At 42.5% G+C, this 7,190-nt stretch overlaps 1 long non-coding RNA gene across 1 annotated transcript; it reads left to right on the top strand.

Moving 5' to 3' along the window:
• Positions 1-2,692: 2,692 nt before the first annotated feature.
• LOC127769402 (uncharacterized) lies at positions 2,693-3,986 on the top strand. The gene is made up of 3 exons (XR_008016783.1): positions 2,693-2,866; positions 3,536-3,675; positions 3,758-3,986. It is a non-coding gene; the product is annotated as an uncharacterized LOC127769402 (long non-coding RNA).
• The last annotated feature ends 3,204 nt before the right edge of the window (positions 3,987-7,190 follow it).

The raw sequence follows: 7,190 nt of genomic DNA on the forward strand, positions 1-7,190 counted from the left end.
AGGATCCTAAGCGATCGACGGCGCTGCCCACTTAATCTCATCGACGACGAGGGAAGCCTCCGCCACTCACCACTCGCCACCCTGAGCCGCCTCCGCGGCTCCACTGCTCACCGGTGTCCCCTTTCTATCCATCGATGAGAGACGCCACCCGCTGCCTGCCGATTGAACAATACTGTTGTGAACCACAAATCGATGTCCTAGAGCTGACGACGCACACTAGGAAAATACCATGTGCCCCCTCATCCGGCTCGTCGCCCACGTGTATTCTGAGTAGTCGATAAGCTTGTACCATGAGTAGGGTGTTATACCTTCGGGTGGTCCAAACCTGTATATCGACTTTGTTCGTTTGTCTGTTTCTTGCGCTCTTGAGGGGCCCAAGTCCCCTCCTCACATGTGACTAGCTCCCCAACCAAACTCATAGAAGGGGTCCCATATCGACAACTCTATTTGTTGGACAGCGACACTGCGACTTTGTTCGTTTGCTTGTTTCTTGTGCTCTCGAGGGGCCCGAGTCCCATCCTCATATGTAACTAGCACCGCCCGAACTTATAGAAGGGCTCCCACTTTGACTACTCCATGTCTTAGATAACCACATTGTGTCTTTGATAACACTAGCATAGAAACAATCTATAATAATTGGTATGTCTATCCACCCCCATACCAGTATGGTTCCCCCAAGGTCATCCTCTCCCCCGCGCCGCTGATGCCGAGAGCCGCCCCCGCCGCTGCCCCCTTCCTCGCGCTGCTGCCGACGGCTGAAGGTGGCTGATCCGCCCTTTCAAGGCCTGCCGGCGCTAGATCCACCCTCCCGAGGCCCGTCCATGCCGGATTCGCCTCTCCTGAGCACCCCTGTCATCCCGAGCACTGTCGTCGCCTGCGCAAAGCCGCCATCCCTCTTCTTTGCTGCCACCACCGGTGGAGAGGGAGGAGGAGGCATCGGATCTGCTCCCCGCCGGCCCCTCCCCTGCGCCGCTGACGTGTAGAGCCGCCGCTGCCACCGCCACCCTCTTCCCCGCGTCGCTCCCGAGGCATGGCGGCGTCGGATCCGCCCTCCCGAGGCCCGTCGACGCTGGATCCGCCTCTCCCGAGCACCCCCGTCCTCCCGAGCACCGTCGTAGCCTGCGCAAAGCCACCATCCCTCTTCTTTGCTGCCACCACCGGTGGAGAGGGAGTAGGAGGCGTTGGATCTGCTCCCCGCCGCCCCCTCTCCTGAGCCGCCGCCAGCCTCTTTCCCGCGCCGCTCCCGAGGCATGGCAGTGGCGGATCCGCCCTCCCAAGGCCTGCCGCAGCCGCATCCGCTCCCGAGGCCCTCCCCGTTGGCCGATGAGGCGGCAGTGGGGTGGCGACGGCAGGTGGCGGCGGTAGAGAAGGGAGGGAAAAGGAGAGATGCGAGGGAGAAGGGAGAGTGGCGGAGAGACTGAGGGAGGCGATTGGGGCATGCAGTGGATTTTATTCGCCTTAATTTTTTTTTGCAGTGGTCCTCCTTACGTATAGCCAGTGAAAACGCTAGTGGACACTTACGAGGTCCGCCTCGAAAAATAGAGTTTTTTTTATAGTGAATCTCTTAGCGTGGTCGTCATTGAAAATCAGTTTTCGCTGACAGTCCGTAGCCACCCCATCCATCCTTACGTTTTTGTTGGTGATTTTCACGTACAACCGACAACGAAAAGGGTGGCGCAATGAAAAATCGTTTTTTAGTAGTTACTAAACCTTTATTTTACAATCCTAAAAATGCGATCCACTTATTTATTTTCCAGCTTCTATCTATTTTGGAAAACGAAGCGACAATCTTTTCTCCTTTTCACTTAAAACAAAATCTTTTCTAAGGCGCCAAATATCTCATGCCGAAGCACCAATCTTTTATCCTTTTGACTTAAAACCTAAGATTTTCTCAAGGCGCCAAATATCTTGCGCCAAATCTCCGGTTATGGCGCCAAATCTCGACCTCACCAGACACCAGGCGCCAAATCCTCCTCACAAATACCTCTTCCCATCACCAAATCTTCTTTCTTACCAACAACCCCCCAGGCTCCTAGCGCGGCAGCTCTAAATCCTTCTCCTTCTTGGGCTCCTGGCTCCCGAGAATGCTAATTGGCGTGTACGTGCCGCCAAAAGGCCACGGAAGCCCACGTACACTGCCAAAAGCCCACATGTGTTTCTTTCTTATGTTTTTTTCCTTTTTTTTTTACAGCCATGGTTTTTTTCCTTTTTTCAACTCAACTTTCAAAAACTTTGAACTGAAATTTGAAACATTCAACTCAGATTTGAAAATTTTCAACTTAAAATTTGAAAACTTTCAACTCGAAATTTGAAATTTTCGAAGTGAAATTTTGAAAACTTTCAACTTTTCATCTTAAATTTTAAAAACTTTCAACTGAAATTTGAAACTTTCATCTGAATTTGAAAACTTTCAACTGAGATTGAAAACTTTCAACTCGGATTTGAAAACTTTCAACTCAAAATACAAAAACTTGTAACTCGGATTTGAAAACTTTCAAATCAATATTTTGAAAAACTTTCAAATCGTATTTTGAAAAGTTTCAAAATCAATTGTTTTCTTTTTTTATTGGGAAATTACCGTAGCATTTTCACTAATCACTATGATTAACGCTAATTGTCAGGATTAGTGACCCAATCGGTTTTAACGCTGTTGAGGAGGCGGAGGCCCGCGTGCGCGCGCTAGCCATGCCCCCTGGGCACGCCGCCTGTGCGTTCCCCTGCCCGCTGCCGCCGGGGCTGTATCCTCAGGAGCTCCGCGGCGCCTATGGATACCCTTAAGCGCAGCACCTGAACGTGCTCCGACATGGCTGCCGCGTTCGGCGTTCACGTCGACCTCAACGATTCCCCCTCCCTCACCCCCAAGATGGTCAGTACGGCTCCACTTCCTTGATCTCCTTGCTTCCTTCATCTATTCTGTTCTTTCCTGAACCCATGGCTGATATTTCTGTTCATTACTGAATCCGTGGCTGATATGTGAATATGGCGTATGACATGAAAGCACTGTGATGTTCGTGTGTGGTTGTTTCTTTCTTCCATATGGTTAATCTTGCCTATTAACTCGTGGTATATATTTTAACCACAACGATCCAAGCTGGTCAGATGGTGGATAAAACAAAGTTGAATAAAAACTTGCCCACAATTAATGTAAGATGAAAACACCATTTGACATCCATTTTCTTTACAGAGATCAAGTCTGCATCTACAATGTTTTTTTACTTATTTCAACCCCTCAAATAATCCAGCAGAAAACCTTTCTAGTTGCAAATAAACAACTCTGCGTTTTGACTGCTTTCTGTTCACACCATTGCTGTTAGTGCGTCCATCATAGTCCATTTAGCTACAAGTCATGGATTTCTCTTAGTTTTTGTTGGAACAACTCTGATTAGAAATACATTTATCTCATGTTATAGATTAATTTGTACAGTATCATGGTTGGGGATTGCCCTTTGCATTTTCAATGGCTGCACTGTATATGCTTTGATAAAACATAATTAGTTTTGCACATACAAATGAACATGGAACCACACTTGTACAGGTGCTAACTTTCACGGAAGCATATTTTTCTTTTGAATCTTGTTTGTGAATCCTGATCGGCTACGAGGTGCAAGTCTTTGAGCCGCTTAATCGTCTACCACTTGGTTCAGAACACCTAATCTGAAAGAGAAGTCAAACAAAGTATGACCTATTGCTTTCAAATTTATTTTCTTTTCTTTACCTATGATGTTTCCTCTGCTGTCCTAATTAATTGATTACTCAGAAGCATCTTCTGTGATCCTGGCCGCAATGATGAAAGGCTGGCTGCTTATTAGGCCTTGGAGTTGGTTTCTTCTTTCTGCAGATCAGAACATGTTCTCCATGTTGAATTTTAACTAGAGTATTCTGTTTTGCAAACTATTCTAAAGCTTTATTATTGGGGATGTGCCCTTATTTAATTTAAGTTTGGACTGAACTATGTGAATATTGAACTTTGAATGTAGCATTACATTCTATCTTTGGTCCATGGTCAACCAGGATAGTCAGGTTCTTTTTTAACATAAATTTGGTCCAAAATATCTAGCGTGCACAATTGCTTCATGTCACATAGTGTATCTTGAGTGGTTGTTGGGTTTAACTTGTAATTCTGCAGATCATTTGCTGACATCCTGTGCGGCTGTGCTAATGAATTGAAGGGCTGATATTTTTTTTTAGATAATGGAATGAAGCATTCCGGCCTTTGCTCAAGAGCTACAGCCAATTATTACAAAGTTCACACAAAAGCAAACTCACACAGTGAGTATGTAGTAAAAGTAACAAAATCAAAAGTAAAAGCAAACTAATAAACACCAAGCAAGGTAAAGACCCCACAACTACTTAATTCTATTGGAGAATCTCCACCCGAAGTTGGCAAAGAGCTGCATGATCGTCGACTTTTAGGACACGCATCTTTTATTATCTTGATATGATTATCATGCCTTTGCTGTTGAGCCTATTCCCGGAGCTAATATGTTGCCCTGAAAAGAACCTGCAAATAAGATTTTGAAGGTGATCTATCGAAAACCATTTCATTTCTACTAAGCCAGAGAGCCCAACATACAGCGGAATCTCCAACAAGAATAAGTTCCTTGATCTTTTTAGGCAAAATTTGCTATAGGACACGTTCTCTGCACAGCCGTCAGTTAATCAACTAATTAAGTTGTCCTTTGGTGACAAATATTTCCTGGTGCCATAGATCAATTAGCATCTGAGTGGATTATAACAGTAGGTGCATCGTCGCCGTGCAGGATCGAGGAGGAAGAAGCAGCCAAAGGCAGTAATGGCGCAGGCGGAGAAGACGAGCGAGAGATTTTCTCTGTATGCGGAATCTCCTGCTTGCTTGATCCCGTCAGGAACGCGCTAGGCACGGCCCTATTCGCGTCTGTGTGCGGCGCGCACACGCCATGCCTGCATGCCGTGGCATGCCAAATTGCGCAGGGGTAGATTGGTCTTTTAGAAAATTATCTGAGCTTTTTTGTCTTGGAAATTATAAAATATTGCCTTCGGTGTCTCACAGCCAATTTCACAACTTTCGTAGTGTCCGTAGGCAAAGCCAAGATTTTGCGGTGTCTCACATCCAATTACACGATTTTCGGGTGTCCTGTAGCAAATCTTGCCATCTTTTTATTAAGACCCACAAGCCAATTCCCAAATATATGAGATATACTATGTGGAGGGTATAATCCAAACGCGAATTGTATAGATCTCGAAAGAAATCTGGCAAAATGGCGATACAGAAAAAGATGGTAAATCGATTCATTTTTCATACAAAAACAACATCTCAAACTACCATGCCAATTCCTCGTAGCCAAATTATCTTTTGGTAAAACAATCCCCTTAAGGAGATACCACATAAAAATCTTAATCTTAAGCGGCATCGTAAGTTTCCAAATAAACTTATTTCTCTCGATATACCCATTATTAATTAGAGCCAAATACATAGATCGAACTGAAAATTTGCCACTTTGATGAAGATTCCATCTAAATATATCATCCTCCTCTATTAAGTTAACATGCACAATTGAAGCGCACAAATTGTGCCATCTAGTCAAGTTCTGACCAACTAATGCTCTTGTAAAAGAGACATTAAGTGGAACAGTGCTCATAAAACTTGCAACTGAGGAGTTTTTCCTTCAAACTATGGAATATAATGATGGGTATTTATCCTTTAAAGATGAATTACCTAACCACTTATCCTCCCAGAATCTAACTTGTTCGCCATTGTTAATAAACCAGGAACCCATATTTAGAAAATAATTTTTAACTTTCATCAATCCTGACCAAAAATTGGAATCCCCTTGTTTCCTCTCAACTTGAGTTATAGATTTAGTACCAAGATATTTTCTTTTCAAAAGATCCTGCCACATGCTTTGTTCCTTTATTAATTTAAACAACCACTTACTTAGTAAACACTGGTTTTGGATTTCTAAATTATGAACAACAAGTCCCCCTTGATCTTTAGGCTGGCAAATAATATCCCATCTTGTCAATCTTTCATCATCTTGCCAAAAGAAACAGGATCTATAATAATCTATTTTTCGAAGAACCCCCTTAGGAATCTCAAAAAATAAAATCATAAACATAACTAAACTTGATAACACAGAGTTAATCAAAACCAATCTCCCACCTACAGACATATGCTTACCGTTCCAACTACTAAGTTTTTTTTCTCAATTCTTTGTTCAATTGTTAACCAATATTTTTTTTGCGGGGAAATTGTTAACCAATCTTTATTACTAAGCTTTTTAAAATGCATAGGGATGCCAAGATATCTAACAGGAAAATCTCCTAGTTTGCACCCAAAAAAATTTGAATATTGCTCATGACATTCCTCTGCTTGGCCAAAGCAAAATAATTCACTCTTGTGAAAATTTATCTTCAGGCCAGATAATTTTTCAAAAGTAGTTAAGATCAATTTCATTATTTTAGCTTTTTGTAAATCATGCTCTAAAAAAATTGATAGTATCATCAGCATATTGTAAGATAGATAAACCATCATCGACCAGATGTTGGACCACTCCAGAAATTTGATAACGGGTAGCATAGGTAGCATATCAACAACTATATTAAAAAGAATTGGAGATAACGGGTCCCCTTGCCTTAAACCCTTATATATTTGGAAATTTGTTCCCACTTGGTCATTCACTTTAATGCCAACATGTCCACCTTGGATAAAAGACGCAATCCAATCACACCATTTTTATGAGAAACCCTTTATTCTCAAAGTTGGTTGAACAAAAGACCATTTTACTTTGTCATAGGTTTTCTCAAAATCAATCTTAAAGAGTACACCACTCTTTTTTTTTCGGTGCAATTCATGTATCGTTTCATGAAGAATAATAACACCCTCCATAATATTTCTCCCAGGTATAAAAGCCGTCTGTATGGGACTAATAACCTTTTGAGCCACTCCAGAAATTCTATTTGTAGCAACTTTAGTAAAAATTTTGAAACTGACATTAAGTAAACAAATATGCCTATACTGTTGAATTTTCAAAGCCTCTTTACACTTGGGCAGTAAAATAATAGTAACAAAGTTAAGAGAGTAAAGAGGTAAATTACCACTATGAAAATCATTAAATAAATCAATCAAATCAGGCTTAATAACATTCCAGAAAACCTGATAAAACTCAGCTGGAAATTCATCCGGATCCGGAGCTTTATTATGTTCCATTTCA

The sequence above is a fragment of the Oryza glaberrima genome, chromosome 4 (assembly GCF_000147395.1).
Source record: "Oryza glaberrima chromosome 4, OglaRS2, whole genome shotgun sequence".
In the NCBI taxonomy this organism is placed as follows: domain Eukaryota; kingdom Viridiplantae; phylum Streptophyta; class Magnoliopsida; order Poales; family Poaceae; genus Oryza; species Oryza glaberrima.